The following is a 21,007-nucleotide window of genomic DNA, read 5'->3' as shown; positions in this document are numbered from 1 at the left end:
CCCCAGCCCAGCAGCTGGCTCATGAGAACCAGGCTCTCCTGGGGACAAGCTCTTTCTGCCATCCATAAAAACATCGCTACCTGTTTGGAAAGCGGTTTGTGGGGCTGAAGTGCCAGCACTCGGAAGCGGTGGTTGGTGCTCCTGGCAGGGAGTCAGACCGAGAGGGCTTCGGAAACCACGAAGTACGTGCAGACTTCATACCTTTGGCTTTGTATCGGAACATTTCGCTGGTTTAGAGAAACGTTTGTAAACCACCTCAATAAAATGCAGTGAGTTTCTTTTGTGCGTAATGACAGGCCGCAGCACGTGCCAGCGGATTTCAGAGCAGGCAGCGCAGTTAACAAGCCTGTAACATAAACCCTGCTGCTGGCATTTGTAGTTTTACCCAGTGCAGAGCAGAGCTAAGCCATCGGTGAGATTTTATCGTAACTTGTTATTAAACGAGTAAAAAGAAGGATTCCCCTCACTGCACAAGAAACCCCATTTATCCCTATGGAGGCTGGAAAAAAAACAAACCGTCAGCTTTGTACCCGTGTCTATCAACTGCATCCACAGATGAAATTTAAAACGCTTCCAGAACACGCATACAGACCTGAGGCCAAGGAGCTGCCCGAAAGCAATTCAAGACATCTGAATAATTCAAAACTTTCTAATCGTAGTATCTTCTGCACGTCTAATTTCAACATTTACCATTAATAAATCATTAACACAAATAACTTCCACTTGCTCTTCTGGACAAGTAAGTAGCTCGAAGTAGCTAATACGGCAAAGCATCACTCACAGCATCTGTAACCCAGCTCTGCTGATAGCGGAAAGCGGCAGCCTTTATCCATTCGAGGTAACGCACGAGCTTTGCTGGGAGGTACACGGGTGTGCTGTCTCACCCCTTCTCGCTGCACTACTGGTCACAACTAGAAGTTTTAGACTAGGTATCGCATCCTCCTTGGGCTTAGCCAGAACCGTACATATTGTACATTTAAACCTTAGATTCCCCAACCATACCAATGCTCTAAGGCATATAACAACCTATTTTATCAGAGTTTCCTCCCTGACACTTCGTTTAATGACTATTCAGATTTCAGGTTTTTTTTAATCTAAGTTTGGAGCCATACTCCTTTATATGTTATCCTTTTTTTTTTTTTTCTCCTTACTTTTTTAAAGAAGGTCTGTTAAATGGTAGCCAGATTTAGTTAGTGTTTTATTACTGTTTTAAGATGTTTCATCCTACAGCTGGAGATTTCCCTTCCTCTTCTGCTAAGGGTTACCAGCAGATGAGCCGGTGTCCAGCAGAAGGAAGGAGGGAATGTGACTAGCGGGAGGGCAAACATCTCATGGAGCAGGTAGGGAGAAATTCCCTAGGTCAGTATCTCTCTCTGCAGGACCTCCCTCCGCTCCCACTTTCTTACCTCTGCCTTTTCATTTGGGCTAAATTCAATGTTTGTGTGACTGTCCTACACAGAGGAAGGGGTGGGCTGTAAAACTTGTGACAGCAAGGCATGCAGAACAACTAAATCATTTAAAACTGATTACTAGCTCAGCTTAAAAGCAAAGTTATCGACCCTAGTTTAAACTCTTGACTGTTGCTCACTTGATTATTTATAGAGCGCGGTACTTTCCAAGCCGCTGCAGTAAGCTTTATAGTTTCCCTGCTCTACTCGAGTTAATAATTGCTGGCACGTAAATGATCACAAGTGAAGCTGCCCTCAACCTTCTGGCTGCTTTCTTGTTTTTCTGACAACCACTGCTTGCACACATGTGGCGAAGAACTGTTGAGATCCTCTCCACCATATCACGTTCAGACAGGGATTTTGACCTCTCCAGCTCTCCCCACAGTGCTCACACCCTCGGAGGGGAGGGGGGAAGCTCCTTTTACTCCCAGCACGATGCTTCGTTCAGTAACTGCACAATGCAAGACTGTCGGGCAGGAGTCTGTGTCTATCAGCATCCGAGCCCTGATCTGGTGCCAGTTGTGCCTCGGGAACGGCTGCACCGACGGCTCGAGGCGCAGGGCAAAACCTCGGCGACCACGTGGCAGGCTGGAGGCAGAGGCCAGGGAGCTGCCGTCCGCTCTCTTACGCTGCCAGCCAGGAGTTGAGCAGCGCCGTCGCAGAGCTTAACACGTCCTCTTTTTACAGACCGATTTTACAGTGAGCAAAATGTTGGTTTAATTCATCTGAAAAATGCAGGTTCCTCGCTGTGCTCAGTGTCAGTGGATGTATAGTCAATATGCTTTTAAACACCTCATTTAACTTCAATACTATAAAAACTGTGTATTATTTTAATAACAGTCCTGAAAATAATGGATTCCCTTCTACATCCCTGGAGCTGGAAGTTCCCGAGGACAAGTCCAGGTGTTGTTTCACCTGGAGGAGAGAAAACAGCCAGGCAGTCGCACCCCACAGCTGAACTCACCTTGTGTGAGAGGGCGAAGCAGTCTCTTTGCCAGCCCGGCCAAGCGTTTCCTGCCAGCGTGGGTTCATTTCTAGCCACTGAAGGAAAGAAAGCAACGGTAAAAGGATGCCTGTGATTTGCTATTATACAATGTAAAATACAGAAAAAAAGCATTAATAGCAAAACTTCAGTTTTATTTGGATAAATAAGGCTTTTTAAGGTATTAAAATCATCAGTAAGAAATAACTGCAAAAGGATAAATGCGAGCTATCCAAAAATACGACTTTTGCCTGCCTCTCTGGAATGCATCTTCACATGACGAAGACAGGCGTAAGAGCGAGAGTTTCGCTGTTACGCAACATCTCCAGCTATCACAGGCAGAGAAGTTCCTGCCACCGCCTAAACGGTTTCCATCCATAAGACCTTGGAAAAAATCTCCTTGAGGTTCAACGCTGCAAGGAATCGCTTTCTATAACCCTTTCTGTTACAGCAGTCACCGGATTAAAAATCAGTCGTACTTTTCCAAAGAGCTTAGTGCAGCTTTGCCCAACTGAACACAGCGAGTAACCGCTGCTGTGAAGAGCCAGGCTCCTCGCTTTCCAGACCTTCAGGTTGGAATATGACTCCCCATAACCCTCCTCCAGCCAGAGAGGCTTTTTTCCTCGGTACCCGCCAGAGGAGCTCAGTATGCCACTCACCAAAACCGCGTCTGCTTTCAGGCAAGTCGTCCCCAGCAGAGCACAGACAGCTTCACGACGGGGACTCTGCAAAGGGAGCCGATAAATAAAACTGAGCACTTGTGAAGACGTCAAAGTTCCGGATTACGGCAAAGTTAGATGAGCCTGTAGCGCTGGCCTTGCAGAAGCCTTGTCTGCCTGTTCGCCCACGGCATCCGACTATGACAAAGGCACAAGGATGATACAGCACTGCAGAAGCCAGGCTGAACGGCTGAACTTGTCAGCACCTAATCCCGGGCGCGCGGCGCGGGCACTGCTCGGGCAAGCGGCTCCTCTACCACACGCAGGACGCCGACCGCCTTCCACAGCACGTCCAGTTCAGGGCGATTTCAGCGAGGACACAGGGAGGGGTAATACGGCAGCATCTGTAGCCGGAGCTTTGGCCTAAGCTCACGAGTTCTCTACCCTTTTCCCCCCTCCTCTCAGAGCTTCTGCCCAGACCTGGACCTTTACCATCGGCGCACATGGGGAGAACGGTCGGACCATCGCAGCGCTGTCGTTATCACGGAAACAATAAATGCACAGATATTGGAACTCGAGGCAGGTGCCCCAGCTGACGTACCAGCAGAGGTAAAACAAACAGCATCTCGGCAGCCAGACCTCTGAACTGCACCTAATCGTGTTCCATGCTTATGTCCTCCATGTAATAAGGAAGAGAGACAGAAACCCAGCGTCCCACGTCTGCCTTTCCTCTCCCCAACGAGGTGGGATGTGGTGCAGGAGGAAACGCGGTGTTACGCCTTTGGACACCCTGCAGTTTGAAGCGACGGCGGCACAGAAATGGCAGAGGGCCGAATCACTCGGTGCACGGCATCGCGTCCATCGCGGCAGGGCTCCGAGGCCCCCCGTGCACAGCAGCCCCAGCAGCGGCTCTCAAAGCGGTCCCAGGCACCAGCTTGCATTTCTGCCTCCCTCAACATCCAGTTTTCTGCAAATCCTGCAGAGCAGACGCGCTGTAGCAATGTTTATTGTACAGACTCCTTCTAATCACAGGCAAAGGAAGTTTTAAGAAGCGAGGGTTACTTTAAGACAAGCCCGATTCCCAAGATCCAGCTGCCTCGAGCTGAAACACCTAAATACCCCCAAACCACCCAGGCGACGCGGAGGGAGAACGGAGCCCTCGTTCCTCGCAGGGCCACCCTCTCCCGCTCGTGTCGCTTACGGCCAGCGAGAGGGAAGAGCTACGGAGCGGGAAGGGCTGGATGCAGGAACCGCAGACAGCTGCTCTTCAGGACTGACACATAGGTGAAAGCCTCCTGGTTATCTCCCTGTGGGCACATGTTGGACTTTCAAAGGCTTGCGTTCCCCCCGCCCCACGGCCAGAAGCGATAAAAGTTACGCAGGCTTTTAAGCCAGTTTGTAACCGAATGGGGAAACCACACGCTTGTTTTTCAGAACCGGGCACCGCCTCTACCTTACTTCAACGGGCTTTGCAGTAAGAGGATGTAGCGAGCAAAGGTGAAGCACAGCAAGGAGCCTTCAGGTGAAAGTACCAGTAGTTCAGACCACAGCAACGCCAGGAAGTAGGGCCCTCGGCAGCCACAGGGTTAGCTTTCATCCAGGGAAAAGAGTCTTGTTAAAAGCAAAGAACGCTGTGCGCGTGGCAGCTGTCTGATTTCATGGAAGTAGAAGTGCAGCCAGTCAGCCTGTCCTGAAATCCTCCCTCCCGTACAGCCGGTTGTGCACCGGAACTGCGTGCGGCTCCGAGAGCAGCCTGAAGGCAAGAGGGGAAGAGGATGCTGAAAACTCGTTTTAACTCAGCTGCTTGTCCAAGCAGCTGCACGCACTACTATTTTCTCCAAATTTGGACAGAAATACGTACAACGTGTTAATTCTGCTTGGCTTTTCGGCGCCTGGTGGTTTCTTCCCCAACGCCTCAGAACACAAGTAAGCAGACGTTTATCAGCACGGGCTCCTTGCCAGACCACGGACCGGGCAGAACGTAACCCGCCCTCGTACCAAGCGAGCGGGGTGCCCGCTGCCGGTGAAAGCCTGTTTTCTGGAGGAGCGCGAGCGGACCGACGGATCTCACCAGCACGTGAGGCTGCATGGTGAGGTTGTAGGACAGCGAGCACGAAGAGGACGCAGAGCTTCTCAGAAACGCCATCTGCGGGAAGTTCAGCCGGGATTTAAGGAACCCAACTACAGAAATCACGGAGGAACGCCTTGGTTTAGAGGTAAGAAAAGCTTATGGAGACAGCGGAGATCTGAAACTCTCCAAGAACCCAAATACGAAATAACGCTGAAAACTGGTGGGCGAACAGAAAACGTAAGAAAGGGATATAAAGATTTTAACGCAGAAGCACAGCTCTTTCCTCACCCCATGTAACGAGGAAAGACACGGGTTCAACGCACCTTTCAGCAAAGCCCGCGGTTCTTGCAACTACCAGCCCACCCCTCCACAGCTGCGAATCTACAGCCTGAAGGAGAGCCCCCCCGAACCTTCACCCCGCCGCAGGGGAAGACGCGAGGCGTAGCACCGAAGGGTGGCAGAGACACTGGCCACGTCCCACAGCCAGGTCAGACTGCTCTAAACCACGGCACTGGGTCCGAACGAAGCAGCCCGCTGGCTTCTCGCAGCGCTGGGACGCGGCTTTGGATGAACTAGAGTGGAAAGTGGTATTTTCCTGTGTAGATACGCCACAAAACTCCCATCCCAACAAGGCAATCGCGGAGTCGCAGCCCAGCTATTAACGGCCCACCTTCAGGAACGGCGTAAAACATCAAGCTGCTTACGCTCCTGCTAAAACGTGGGCTCCAGCCTTGTTTATGAAGATGCTGCTGTCCTCCACCGCTGCAGACGCCGAACGGGGGGAGGCACGGGTCTTCACGAGCCAGAAAGCCTCTCCTCCCGCCGTCCCTGGCTGCTGCCCAGCCTGGGGATCCTGCCAGCGAGCGCTGACGCGCGGCAGCAGGTAAAGCGGTGGATCAGCGTCTGGGTCCGGCGGGGTCGCGTTCCGTTGTAGCAGCCGTCACACGGCTCCGCTGCCAACGGACGGAGCTGCGGATCACGCCGCACAAACGAGGTACGGTCGTTGGCTTCCGGATGCCCTTACGAAGGGAAAAGCCCCGCTGGATTAACGCGAGGGAGAGTCAGGAGGAAGGAGACGGTGAGGATCTGCCCGAGATCAGCCAGAGAAGAGCACAAGAAAAGCAGCACGCAACCCCATCCTGTTCTTTAACCTCCCCATGCAGAAGCCAGCTGTAAAACCAGGAATCAGAATTAGGAACGCCACAGAAGAGCTCTTTTTCCACCTCTCTTGCAGAAACGCACAGGAAAACGCGGCCCCGCGTTTCCAAATCGCGACGACGTTACCGACGGTTGGCAGAAATCAGCCGGGGAGCACGAGAACAAAGCGAGGAGTTAACGACCAGATGCTCCAGCTGTGTGAAAGCCCCGAACTGCCACGAAGAGCTGCGTCAGCCTCAGAAACCCGTCCGTCTCCCGGTATTTCTCCTCTCAGCTCCCATCGCTCCTAACGAGCCAGCTTCGCCTTCTGACGGAGCCCGAGAAGCGGGGCGGCCGGGCGAGGCGGCCGTGCCCCCCACGGCCAGCACCGCGTCCCCGCTCAGCGCCCCGCGCGACACGGCGATCCCAAAGAAAGAATTTTAACGACATTCAGGGAAAAAAAGCCGGTCTGCCTGTACTTGCAGGTTAAAAACGCTACTTTGTCAAGACCATAGGATAAATCCCTGCGTTTTCCCTTTTTTTTAATGGCTATATTTAGAAACCCGGTTTGGCTTCTCGCTCGCCGAGCTACGAGGAAGGATGCGATGCCCCTAAACGCCTTTTTCACAGCGCGCTGGACCGCGGCGGGAAGCGTCGTGGCGGCGGCAGAGGAGGAGACACCTCGCACCCTGGGGCCGGCGGACCGGGCGGCCGGGGGGGACATCCCCGTCGCCAGGACTCGGCCTCACCGCCGCCCGCCCTCAAGGGCCCACCTCGACGCCCCGCTCCTCCACGGCCCTGCCCCGCCGACCCCCCCCCCCCCATGCCCGCCGCTACTCACGCCGCTCCGCTCCGCCGCTCGCCGCTCTCCCGGCGGGGCGGGGCGGGAGGCGCCGCTCCCTTCGGCAGCGCCGGGCCCCGGGCGGGGCCCGGCGCTGCCGAAGGGAGCGGCGCCTCCCGCCCCGCCCCGCCACCGGGTAACGGTAACACAGACCCGGGGGGGGGGAGGCTCTGCTTGGCTCCTCCCGCTCTTCATCCTCGCAGCGCTGGAGAGAGCGGCTCTGCGGAGAGGGAGCGCGGGGGGATAACAGGTCAACCCTGAGGCAGCAGCGTGCAATGGCTGCCAAGAAGGCCAGGGGGATCCTGGGGTGCATCAGGAGGAGTGTGGGCAGCAGGGCGAGGGAGGTTCTCCTCCCCCTCTGCTCTGCTCTGGTGAGGCCCCATCTGCAGTGCTGTGTCCAGTTCTGGGCTCTCCAGTTCAAGAAAGATGAGGAGCTACTGGAGAGAGTCCAGTGGAGGGCTATGAGGATGATGAGGGGACTGGAGCATCTCTCCTACGAGGAGAGGCTGAGGGAGCTGGGCTTGTTCAGCCTGGAGAAGAGAAGGCTGAGAGGGGACCTTAGAAATGCCTCTAAATATCTGCAGGGTGGGTGTCAGGAGGATGGGGCCAGACTCTTTCCAGTGGTGCCCAGCGACAGGACAAGGGGCAACGGGCACAAACTGAAGCAGAGGAAGTTCCAGCTGAACATGAGGAAGAACTTCTTCCCTCTGAGGGTGACGGAGCACTGGCCCAGGCTGCCCAGGGAGGTTGTGGAGTCTCCTTCTCTGGAGATATTCCAGACCTGCCTGGACAAGGTCCTGTGCAGCCTGCTGTAGGTGACCCTGCTTTGGCAGGAGGGTTGGACCAGATGACCCACAGAGGTCCCTCCCAACCCCGGCCATTCTGTGATTCTGTGATCGCCTCATCCCAGCTTTGTTCTGAGTAAATCAGCCTGCCCCTAAGAGCTAACACGCTCCCTGAAATGCGCTCTTGGTGTGTTTTTACAGACAAGGCTGAAGATGCTCCATGGCTATGAAACGGGGAGTGTCTCCGAGGACGCCCCAAACCACCTTTGCCTGGAAGATCAGTTTCTGAACCTCAAGAAATTAAGCTGTTCAGACAAACTCGTGAAAGGGTGGACTCTTGCTGCCACGAGAGCAGCTGTGACGTCTCCCGCTGCTTTAAGAGCCCGGTCTCTGCGTGTTCCTTGAGGGCAGGCACGCGTGCCCCCTCACTCCGAGGGACAGCTTTTATTTCGTTTGCTGTTCAGCTGCCGGCCCGGCACAGGCAGCCCGTGGGGAGAGCACCGCAGACTCACCCTGTGGTGCAGTCCGAACTGGTCGGTGCGCTAACGAAGCGGGGAGAAAAACCGGCTCCTTTCAAGCACAGAGCAAATGGATTTTCCATAGGAAACGAGCCAGAAGATGCCTTCAAGAGAAGCCGGGGCAGAGGCTCCCTCAGAGGCTACATTAGGTCAAAGACAGAGGACTGAAGGGTACGGACGCTGCGGATACGCATCCCTGGGGGAGATTTATGGTTCACCAAACCAGAGCTATTGCTGCTGAAGCCTCTTTCATTTCCCTGAACTGCCTTGCTGGCTGAGATCACACCCTATGTCCTCTCTCTCATATAGCAACCACCGTACAGCACTTGTGCACCGCTCACCGCCCCACGCCATGGCCCAGCGACGAGCCCTTCACTCTGAGCAGCACCACGGCGGTGTAAAGCATGGGGGGCACAGGGAGCCAAGGAGGGGGAGATGCGCCTGACGAGAAGTTTGAGCCTGGACAAGGTCCTGTGCAGCCTGCTCTGGGTGACCCTGCTTTGGCAGGGGGTTGGACTGGGTGACCCACAGAGGTCCCTTCCAACCCCTACCGTTCTGTATGATTCTGTATTTATTCCTGGGTGCCAAAAGGTATTTAATATTTTATTAGCTGCGGAGTACGTGTGACAGCTTATCACGTTGGGCTCAAGCAAAGCAGTCGGTGTTTTTAAACGCGGCCCATCCGCTTGCAAGGCACGGGCCAGGCGCTGGAGGAAATATTTAGCCCATAAAGCATCGCAGTGTGGACAGCTGGGGACAGACACAGGCGCTGCGATGTTGAAAACCACAGTGCCCAAATCTGAGGTACCCCAGCCCCGGCACGGAAGCCTCAGGGGCGCAGCAGACCCCCAGGGAGCGAGGCCGTGCGTCCCCGGGGTCCCCTGCCCTCCGCACGAACCGGTTTGGGAGGAGAGAGGCACCAAAGCCTTTCTGGGACTCGGTTTCCCAGGTCACGCTGCCTCTCGCACCCCTCTCCCCAGTCTGAGTGGCTGAAAGCACCTTCCTGTAGCTGCAAGGAAGGCAGTCTCCCTCCAGAAGGAATCATTTTGAACCTAGTTTGATGGTTTTGTTGTCATACGATCTGAAGTTTAGTTTATTAGCTATTTTTATTCGTTATTTACTTGCTAGAGTTGGCTAGATCTTCCTGTAATATAGGGCGAACCCTCTAAAATGCTTGGCAGGCCCTGCTCCACGTGCACGTGTTCGCCCCGGTGAGGGAGAGCTGCTTGGAGGTCCCCAGAGCCATACCAGCACTTTCCAACAGTGAGGTGCACGCAGCACAAATACCTCTGCAACAAGAGGAAAACGGTGCAAACGGAACCACGGAAGTTACCGAACGCTGCTCGTATCGGCATCGCTGGAACAGCAGCGGCTGCCAGAGCAGATGTCAGCTGTGCTGAAGTTTCAGAGGAACTCAGGTAAGAGATTGCTGAACTGCGTCTTCTGGTGTGAAATTTGTCACATACCAACCTCTGGACCAGAGGAATGGGACAGGGCAAATTTTGAATGAGTTTGTCCGAGAGCTACAGAATAAATGAAACCTGGTTTCTCCCTCCCTCCCTCCCTCTGGTAGAATTTCACAGTTCCTGTCCACCCCGCTACCCATCACGGCTTCTCCACATATGCGAACTCTTCCCCCTCCAAGCCTTCTATGTCCCACAAACCCGCAATATCCTACTCTTATTTCCATACTACTCCCATCCTCTTCTGCCTGGCGACATCTCAGCCCCCTCCCCTTCCACCCGTGCCCGACGTACAACCACGCCAGCTTTCCCCCACACCTTCTGACCCGTCCTGTGTGGCTGCCCGGGTGGGCAAACGCAGCACGTGCTCCGGCGTTGGCTCGGTGCCGCGCTTGACTTAATTTAAGAACCCACTGACGTGGGATGCGGCATTCAAGACCGCAAAAACTCCACGGAGGAGTACTGGAGGTGTCCACATCCAACGGCTAACTCGGTCCCTAGTCGCTGAACGACCCGCTTCCTACTTGCTCCGTTTCTCAGTTGTTTGGGGTTTTTTTTAAACATACACCTGTACAGAAGAGGGTATTCCCCGGCGCCTATTTCTGTTGCAGCTGACGGGTTCAAGCAGGGCAGCTGGGACAAGGATCCTCTGCCCCAGTAGCTGCCGCCCAGAGTGCCCACGGTCACGGGGTGACTTCACAAAATCTATTTGTACGTGCAGTAATCCACTAACTGTACGGGCTGGAAAATGTTACGCGCTCTGAAAAGAATCAATGCAGGGGCTGAAGAGCTAAAAAACTCCAAAGTTTTCTCATCGACTAAAACCTCCTAATAATCCAAAAGCCTCAGTGTTTTACCCGACACGTTCTTAGCACCTCGCAATCAGGTGCGTCGGTGGAGCTTCAAAATCAAAACCACGACGCCAAGGTCTGCTTCACTGCCACGACCAGCATTACAGGCTAAAGGGGCCGCCTTTTAAATCAGCGCGCTGTTTTCAAAAGCTTTGTTGATGGGAAGAGTCTTCCTTCCCTTGGCTGTGGATTTTTCCTCTCTTTTTTACCTATTTCTTGTTCTATTATGGATTGCCCTCGCATTCTGTGCACAACCGAGATTTATCAAAGCCTTTTCTCAGAGCTCCTATTTTCTTCAAATATTTCCTTGATGTCTGCAACCACGTTGATGAACAGTAAGGCCAAGTATGGTTAGAGCGTGCCCAAGCACAGTCCGTGAAATCACTCGGGGCTGCCCTAGTTTCCAACTCTGTTCCTGCAAAAGTACGTGACAGTGGCGACGGCACATTTGCTCCCAACCTCAGGGCACAACACTGATTCCTAGATCACAATTTTTTTCGGAACATCCCATCCTCCTGCTCTCAAAAAAGAGTTTGACAGTTTTTAACTTTAAGTTTAGAACACAAGTGTAAACCCTAATTGCACTTTCTTGCCTGAAGATACCCCGAATATTTAAAATACTACATTTAACCCACTGCTATCAATTTGATTCTTTTTTTTTTGTTACCTGAATGTGCATATACTGCTGTAGCTCAAAGAAAAACAGCGTGAACCATCAGTATATTCATAGAATCATAGAATGGTTTGCGTTGGAAGGGACCTTAAAGATCATCTGGTGCCAACCCCCCTGCCATGAGCAGGGACATCTTCCACCAGCCCAGGGTGCTCAGAGCTCCATCCAGCCTGGCCTTGGACACTGCCAGGGAGGGGGCAGCCACAGCTTCTCTGGGCAACCTGTGCCAGTGCCTCACCACCTTCACAGTGAAGAATTTCTTCCTAATATCTCATCTAAATCTGCCCTCTTTTAGTTTACAGCCGTTCCCCCTTGTCCTATCACTACACACCCTTGTACACGTTAATGAATCCCCAGCACCTCGTGGCAATAGCTGACTCCCGTCATCAGCCTTCATCACGATCGCAATGAGATATTTGGAGAAAGACCCATTTTCCCCCCAGGATGGGTGAAATACCCCATTTAGCAGCAAAACTTGGCGTGCTCAGCTGTACTCACGCACTTGCACTTCCGCACGTGCTGCTGGATTTCAGTGGACGGGGGCCGAGTCGCAGTAATTCATCCCACCCTCCAACACCTGTGCGAAAACATTTGGAACTATTTAAGCCACCGTATTTGCCAACTTTTCTGTTGAGAAACATCATTATTTACTTAGAACTTGTCTAGATACTTACAAACGTGCTAAAAAATTAATTATGACAATATGTTATACTATAAAGGCGCTCCGCCCAAACAAAACAAGATGCAATGTGTGGGTATTAATTCTTTTCTCTCATATAACAGCTACACTAATCAGTAATAAAGCAGAAGAAACCAGAAGAGATGTTATAAAATAAATTACACCTTTCTAGACAGCACAGTTTTTTAGCCAATTGAATGTAATACTCGGATTCTTTTGTTTCAACGTGTGGTAGCTGTTACTCCAGAAATTAATAGAAAGTTTATAGTGGAATTCTACTTGGGCAATTTCAGGAATCTTTAAACCAAAAGTTAATTCACAAAATGCATCTTGGTTGTTTGATAAAACCTGTAATGTTGTCAAGAGCCGATATCGTACTGCATCCCGCTGAAACACTGTCAAAAAGGACACCATTAAGAAAATATACTGGTGTCTTTTGTAGGACAGAGAAGACAAAGTTTACAAGAAAACATTAAGTCAGAGAGAGCCGGTGGAAGCTTTTGTTCTCTGTTTTCTGCAAGGTAAGGCCTGAAAATGCTTTCCTTATTTCTGCTTTTCAGTCAGAAACCTGACGCCTGTTTGGAATAAATCTCCGCTTGTCCGTTCTCCGTCAGTTTTGTACCTCTCCCATCTTACACCTTGGTTTAGCAGATGGATCAAGAAACACTGATAAGGCAGAGTAAGTGTTAAACTCTGAACAACACAGCTATCTGACGCAGGTTACATCTTTCACCGTGCTCTTACAGTGCAGAAAGACACGTTCATCATAGCCTACATACGGGGAGGTAAAAGCAGGATGAGAGTTGGGCCTACGGACATAGAGGAAAAAGGCTTTCGGGCTGGAGGAGGACACCAGACAGAACTTTGTAAGAGAAAGCCTGGGATTAATCCACATTTGGATTGGGATTAATCGACATTTGGGTTGTTAGTCGCACCAGATACAAGTGTATCCTTCCTTCCTTCAAAAAACTGAGATGCTTTTGTAACGTAAAGCCTCATTTATACGCGCCGTATGCTCTAGAAGCGTACCTAGAAGAAAAATTGTTTTTAAGCTAAAAAAATCAAATTACAGAATCACAGAATCACAGAATAGTAGGGGTTGGAAGGGACCTCTGTGGGTCATCTAGTCCAACCCCCTGCCGAAGCAGGGTCACCTACAGCAGGCCGCACAGGACCCCGTCCAGGCGGGTCTTGAATATCTCCAGAGAAGGAGACTCCACAACCTCCCTGGGCAGCCTGTTCCAGTGCTCCATCACCCTCAGAGGGAAGAAGTTCCTCCTCATGTTCAGACGGAACTTCCTGTGCCTCAGTTTGTGCCCATTGCCCCTTGTCCTGTCACTGGGCACCACTGAAAAGAGCTTGGCCCCATCCTCCTGACACCCACCCTTCAGATATTTGTAGGCATTTATAAGGTCCCCTCGCAGCCTTCTCTTCTTCAGGCTGAACAAACCCAGTTCCCTCAACCTCTCCTCGTAGGGGAGATGTTCCAGTCCCCTCACCATCCTCGTAGCCCTCCGCTGGACTCTCTCCAGTAGCTCTTCATCTTTCTTGAACTGGGGAGCCCAGAACTGGACAGAGTACTCCAGATGAGGCCTCACCAGGGCAGTGTAGAGGGGAAGGAGAACCTCCCTCCTCCTGCTAGCCACACTCTTCTTGATGCACCCCAGGATCCCATTGGCTTTCTTGGCAGCCAGGGCACACTGCTGGCTCATGGTTAACCTGTCGTCCCCCAGGACACCCAGGTCCCTCTCGGCAGAGCTGCTCTCCAGCAGGTCCACCCCAAGCCTGTACTGGTGCATGAGGTTGTTCCTCCCCAGGTGCAGGACCCTGCACTTGCCCTTGTTGAACCTCATCAGGTTCCTCTCTGCCCAGCTTTCCAGCCTATCCAGGTCACGCTGAATGGCAGCACAGCCTTCTGGTGTATCTACCACACCTCCCAGTTTGGTGTCATCAGCAAACTTGCTGAGGGTACATTCTAACTCTTCATCCAGGTCGTTGATGAAGAAGTTAAACAAGACTGGGCCCAGTACTGACCCCTGAGGGACACCACTTGTCACCAGCCTCCAACTAGACTCAGCGCCGCTGATGACAACCCTCTGAGTGCTGCCATTCAGCCAGTTCTCTATCCACTTCAGTGACCACTCATCCAGCCCACACTTCCTCAGCTTCCCCAGGAGGATATCATGGGAGACTGTGTCGAAAGCCTTGCTGAAGTCAAGGTAGACAACATCCACGGCTCTCCCTTCATCTACCCAGCCAGTCATGTCATCGTAGAAAGCTATCAGATTGGTCAGGCATGATTTCCCCTTGGTGAATCCATGCTGACTACTCCTGATAACCTTCTTTTCTTCCACTAAAAATTCAAGACTTTTGCACGTATCTGGTGACTGGTACAAAGCAGTTTCACCATGCCAAATTTTCCCAGGTTGCTCTAAAGCGTGAAGGTTATTATATGATAAAAGCCCCATGCTTGCCTCACGCTTAGTGTCAGCAGCAATGAAAACTCCCCAGGAGCTCTGGGGAAAGAGGCAGCTACATTCTGTCTGCATACGAACCAAGAAAACAGTAAATACCAAACGTTATTTACATTTTTGCTAATAAGGTGAAGAAAAATCCCTAATTTACATGCAAGTCCTCTTTTCTTTATTCGTTTACCGATATCTAACAGCAGTAAAACACGAAGCACGGGAGGACAGGCAAAGCGGCTCCCTGGAAACACCAGGCAGCAGCCCAGCGAGGGGATTAACTAAACACGAGGCATTAGAGGATCAAAAGAGATTTGTGACTGAAAAGCCACCCACCAGAATTACAGTCAGCTGAGAAGCCGGACAGACAGAAAGCGGGTAAATCTTTTACATTTAGATCTCTCCCAGAATAAACTCGGACTGTGGGATGTGCACTGCAACACCTCAGGCCTCCCTGCGACACCGGGCTGCAAACAATGCCATCTTCTTTCTACATGGAAAATTGTAGCTTTGGGATAGTTGAGTGTTGTTTGGCAAAAAAGCAAAAATCAGATCAAATGTGGACGGTCACTGGCACGCCAAAAACTAAGAGCCCTGAGGGCAGCAACAAAGCAGTAACTGTACAAAAATTGCCACACAAAGGGAAATAGTACAGAGAAATAAGAGGAATTTAAGGATCCAATCACAGAATCACAGAATGGTCGGGGTTGGAAGGGACCTCTGTGGGTCTCCAGCCCAGCCCCCCTGCCGAAGCAGGGTCACCCAGAGCAGGCTGCACAGCACCGTGTCCAGGCGGGTCTGGAATATCTCCAGAGAAGGAGACTCCACAGCCTCCCTGGGCAGCCTGTTCCAGTGCTCCATCACCCTCAGAGGGAAGAAGTTCTTCCTCATCTTCAGCTGGAGCTTCCTCTGCTTCAGTTTGTGCCCATTGCCCCTTGTCCTGTCGCTGGGCACCACTGAACAGAGTCTGGCCCCGTCCTCCTGACACCCACCCTGCAGATATTTAGAGGCATTTATAAAGTCCCTTCTCAGCCTTCTCTTCTTCAGGCTGAACAAGCCCAGCTCCCGATCTTGCCACAAGAGCAGCTGTGACGTCTCCCGCTGCTTTAAGAGCCCGGTCTCTGCGTGTTCCTTGAGGGCAGGCACGCGTGCCCCCTCACTCCGAGGGACAGCTTTTATTTCGTTTGCTGTTCAGCTGCCGGCCCGGCACAGGCAGCCCGTGGGGAGAGCACCGCAGACTCACCCTGTGGTGCAGTCCGAACTGGTCGGTGCGCTAACGAAGCGGGGAGAAAAACCGGCTCCTTTCAAGCACAGAGCAAATGGATTTTCAATAGGAAACGAGCCAGAAGATGCCTTCAAGAGAAGCCGGGGCAGAGGCTCCCTCAGAGGCTACATCAGGTCAAAGACAGAGGACTGAAGGGTACGGACGCTGCGGATACGCATCCCTGGGGGAGATTTATGGTTGACCAAACCAGAGCTATTGCTGCTGAAGCCTCTTTCATTTCCCTGAACTGCCATGCTGGCTGAGATCACACCCTACGTACTCTCTCTCATACACCAACACCACCTTTTGCAGCACAAGCATCAAATAAATTCCTTTATAAAGTCACTAAATGACTTCAATGGTCACTGAAACGAGAAGATACATTTGAAGCTCATTTTAAAAAGAGTCTCCTTTACTGACAAAGAGCTGTCACGATTACCTCACATGATAAATATTTTGATACCTACAGATACTATCCAATACCTAAATGATCTAATGATCTCATCTTATCTCAGCTACTACCCAATATTAGCTTGCCTTTCCACTGTATCAAGAGGTTTTCAGCCACGTAATCCTAAAATCAGAACTCATGAAACAGAGACAGTACGTAGATGATACAGCAAGATGCCAGAAGAATGTTTTTGGAGGTCATAAACAGAAATAACCACATCACGGCAAAGAAGAAAATAAGAAAATGGATTTCATTCACGGTATACGTAGACCCCAATACCTCTAACTTTGCAGTTTGATTTCAGGAGGAAAAATTAACTTTTAACATGGTACAAGGAATTTGTCCTGGGGGAAGAAAAACTGTCCTGAGGACATGATGAGCATCACAGGACAATTCAGCTGAAAGGAACGTCAGTTCTGGATGGTCTGTGTAACGCTCACTCTACACCGAGAGATTCAACAGGGTGCGAGCGCACACTGCAGGAGCCCTTTTTTAGGAGATGGCCTAGTGTTCTGCTTTCAAGCCTCAGTTTTCCCAGTCTCTTGTTACTTTTGTGATATCCATTCCTACCTTAAATATAGCAGTGGAGAGAATATTTTCGCTGAAGACCAAGTTAGACAGCTCCTACGAATTTATTTCATTAAAGCAGGGCTTTGAAGAAAAGCTAATTTTGATGACATGTAGAAAAGTTTTTATGACTGATAGGACTCAAAATATTTGATCTGATGATATGCATCACTCTAAACAACTCACTGAAGCTTACGATCAGCTACTGCTAAAAAAATATCAATTGAGCTGGCATGCTACTAGGGTATGAGTTGAAATAGTAAAGGGTTTGGGGAATAAGCGTTGGGACAGGATAAATCCAGGATTAAGACCTAGGTTTTAGTTGTCAGTGTTACCTGAGATCTTGGGCTCTCTTCGGACAGGCGGTGGGTACACTCGTAGGTTTGGGATGGGCAGGGGCTTGAGCTAGGGGAAAGCCAGACGCTACAGCAAAAATTAATGCCCAGAAGCACACTGCCAAAATGCACTGAGAGGGGATGGCTAAGCAGTGGCCTACAAATGGGGTTTGGACTGGAATAAAACCAGGCCAAATCAAGTTTATAGGGGCCGGCCAAAAAACCCCTAAAGCTACAGATTTTGCCACCAGAAGCTTGATGGCGGTAGCTCCAGTGTCCCTCCATTTTCCAGAAAATTTTGGCTCACAGAAGAGCACACCTCGGCGGGTATCAACTGCTGCTGCCTTTGCTCTCCGAGCAGAAACATGTGTGAGAAAAGTGAGATAAAGTTGCAGATGAGAATTAAACCTATCCGGATCAGGCTTTGGCTCTTGCAGAGCACACCTGTCAAGACGCACCAGGCATCCTGCATCGTGTCAGCATGGGATGCAGTTCCCAGTTTCAACAACGAAACATACACAGTTACGTATATATAGTTTTATATAGATATATAATTTTGTACACAAATAATCTGCGATGATCCAAGGGCTCATAAACCCAAGAGCTGTCTTGCACTTTGTTTCAGCAAACCGTTATATGGTTAAGTTTTCCGATGTTATAAAGTAGTCAATACAGGAAAGGTAATTATAATCTCGGAGAGACACACGGATCACAAGAAGCCCAGCAAGGCTGTCCTATCCCAGGTGCTCTGCCAGAAACCCTACAGCTCAATATTGGAACTTCACTCCTACTGACTTGAATAACTTTTCACTCTCCTTCTGGCTCTCCTTTCTTCCCCTCGCCCCCGAGTCTGCTTTTTGATGTCTGAATTAAACATTGTTCATCTCGCATAGTTCAAAGTTCAAGATCCTACTTGTACGCGGCACTAGCTGGAAAAATTTAGTCAAATAGTGACTCTGTGACGAGAAGCCAACAACTGGATGCAATTTCCACAGCAAAACTTGTATCGCTCAGCTCCAAAACAAGCCCGCATTTAGTGAACGGAAGGAGCTGTTCAGCAGCTTGGCCACGAGCTCACAAACACACATGGTCTGACAAATTCTTTTCAGCGGGCGTCAACAGTACCCCCAGACAGACACGCATTTCAAGCCTCAGTTCTTCTGAATCAGAGAGGATGAATCAGGATGAATAGTTTCAGCCAAAGAAGAATATTTAGTATTTTTATCTCTCTCATCTATGAACAGCACAGCATACTATCAGTAATTAATTAACTGCTTACTTTCTGCACCCTGTACCCCTTGCCATCACCTTACCTTGCTGCCTACACACCTACAGAGGTCTCGTCACCGCAACATCTTGGAACATCACACATTTTGGTCTTGCAGCTATCCTGCAAGTATTCAACAGCGGGGAAATGAGGGACAATGAGGGGGAACGGGTGGGAAATGCGTAGGCTTAACGTGTGCGCGCAGTAAAGGGCTGTGCGGAGAGATCTGAGCTGGCTCTGAGCAGGCTGGGGTACAGCACTGGGCACGCGCCGTCGTACTCTGCTGTACGGCTCCGTCTTGCGTTGACAGTAGGGATGCGTCAGCTCATCCGGAGCTGGCTCCGCTGTCTTAACACAGCGTTGCAGACCCAGAAAATTGCCCCTTCAGTTTGTCATAGTCACTCCTTAGAGCAAGATTTCAAGTAATGAAGAGATGAATTCATATTGGTGTGAGAGACAGAATTATCATTGATTTCAGGAGAGCCAAGACCAAAGTTTTAAGATTTTGACACCAAATAACCTTTCCTCATCGCCCAAATTGACTCTTTGAGCTCTGACAATCACGTTTTTCTACACAGAAAGATCCTGGGCCACTACAACTTGTTTATGGCTGTAAACAACTTGCCACTTAATTGACTATTGGCATTATTTTAATTAATAAAGGGCTTTGTAAAATTATTTTTTCTAAAGCCTTTTGATAGAATTGATTTAAAATATGCTAGATAGAAACCCACTATAAGTACAAATAACTTGAATGAAGATGGATCTGTTGAATTTACTTCCGAGATGCCCTGCACACTTACAATTCAAGCACTCGATTTCAAACATGCTGACAGCAACGATAAATTACTGACTTATATTAGTGAATATAACGTATTATTTCATGGATATCACACACACACACTTATCACATCACACTGTCATGACATTTGTTTGATGTTCATATGACAGCACAGTTAAAAGAGCATTCATCACCCTTTTATTAAGGTGAGGCAAAAAATGAGAAACATCTGCTTGGATGATGCTTGTTTGGAAATAATTTAGAAACACCAGCCCTCTCAGAGGGGCAGCAAAAATATCTCTTCTATCATCTCACAAGAGCAGCCTGTGAGCCCCGTTAATCACCTCGGACTGAAGTTTATAACAATATATGGAAGACTCGCTTCACTGTTATTGGAAGCTGCAAGTTTCATGTGGATTCTTCAACTAACTTAAGATTCACTTCTGCTTCAAACATTATCCCCCAAGCGGTAAGCGCTACAACAGGTCATCTGCATTCAGGAAATTATTTTTGGAAGGAGCTCCTGCTTGATGCAAAAGGGCAAAGGCCGTTGGAACTTAAAGTCAAGAATTGACTTCTCTTAGGGCTTGATCCACGCAGCCTTTGGAAGTCCATATGATCTTTTAAATCAGTTTCAAAGGATTTGGGTAGTGCTGCCTTTGGAATATTTTGTCTTCAGTGATATTTTGCCAGGTTTTATTGGTATTTACTTATGGCTCTGGGTATCTGCTTCTTAGGGAATGGAATTGCACACAAGATTTGGTCTCTTCAGCCAGCACTGTGGCTTTTTTGGATCTTCATTATGCTTCAAATTTAGGATCGCTATTTCATCCTTGGAAAGAAGAAAGGTACTTCATGCTACAAACTCCCTGCATCGGACCCTGTCAGTATTGTAGGCGTGTATGAAGAATGTTAAAAACTGTTTGCATCTCCCTGGATATTGATACAGCTTCTTTCTTCTCCCTAGCAGAAAACTGATTTTTTTTTTCTTAACCCTGCTATGGATTTCACAGTGTTCAAAACGTTTACATGGGCACGCTGATGTCCATCACAAGTCACCACAACAGTATCCATACGCCACCCTCACCCCCAAAATCAAGACCCCAAAGACTCAGTGCTACAGCAGTCACGAGAAGCATTGTGGAAGATTCTCAGCCGCTTCTCAAAGTCGTCACTAGTGTCAGCCAAGTGAACAAAGTCTGTTTATTTAAGCTCTGAAACTTTTTTCTCTTTTTCTTTAAATATACTTCTGCTGCTCCTAGACTCATACATACAGCAGATGGAAAGTAAATTTATTCTGACTTAGTTCCTGAAGTCTTAGCTATGCAGCAGGCAATATCATAGGCAATATTAAGTATAAACAGCACTGGGTAGTAGTAAAAACTATTTTAGCTTATTCTGATTTTTACCTTGTAAGGAAAGGTAGATTTAAGATCTCATACAGAAAATCAAAGTCTATGTGATACAATCTCACCTGTGAGAAATGTTGGCTTCTTATTCACTGTTAAATTACATTTGAGGGACGTCACTGATAAAGTATTTAGCACTGTAATTGTCACCCCAGTAAACTCAAGTGCAGTATTTAAAACTATTACATGATTTTTAAAAACTTAATAATACGTTGTTTAGACAAATTTAACCTGTGCAAATTTCTTTTTTAGAGGCAAGAAATTTCCACGTCATGGAAGCAGCCAGAACCACCCAAAGTGGAACAATTTAGCATTGCTTTTAAGAGCCGCAGCTCTCCTGAGGCTTGACCATAGCGAAACT

General features: G+C 49.7%; 1 protein-coding gene and 1 long non-coding RNA gene across 6 annotated transcripts in view; one reads left to right on the top strand and one right to left on the bottom strand.

Moving 5' to 3' along the window:
• The window catches only part of AKAP19 (A-kinase anchoring protein 19), a 52,035-nt gene that overhangs the window by 17,421 nt on the left and 13,607 nt on the right, over nucleotides 1-21,007 (bottom strand). For 3 of the 5 annotated variants that reach the window (XR_012764999.1, XM_075429963.1, XM_075429959.1), the window contains exons 1-3: nucleotides 7,139-7,226; nucleotides 3,090-3,155; nucleotides 2,413-2,489 (exon numbers count right to left, since the gene is read on the bottom strand). The gene's annotated coding sequence lies outside the window, so the exon portion shown is untranslated. Of the gene's footprint in view, nucleotides 1-2,412; nucleotides 2,490-3,089; nucleotides 3,156-7,138; nucleotides 7,227-11,930; nucleotides 12,006-21,007 lie in introns of those variants that run through there. The other 2 variants (XM_075429960.1, XM_075429961.1) reach the window with 2 other exon arrangements.
• LOC142362365 (uncharacterized) lies at nucleotides 7,901-20,972 on the top strand. Its single transcript, XR_012765000.1, has 3 exons — nucleotides 7,901-9,859; nucleotides 12,550-12,628; nucleotides 20,899-20,972. It is a non-coding gene; the product is annotated as an uncharacterized LOC142362365 (long non-coding RNA).

This window comes from Opisthocomus hoazin, chromosome 9, assembly GCF_030867145.1.
Source record: "Opisthocomus hoazin isolate bOpiHoa1 chromosome 9, bOpiHoa1.hap1, whole genome shotgun sequence".
NCBI classification, from domain to species: Eukaryota; Metazoa; Chordata; class Aves; order Opisthocomiformes; family Opisthocomidae; genus Opisthocomus; species Opisthocomus hoazin.
The sequence above is the reverse complement of the archived record's forward strand: the minus strand, read 5'-3'. Positions and strand labels throughout refer to the sequence as shown.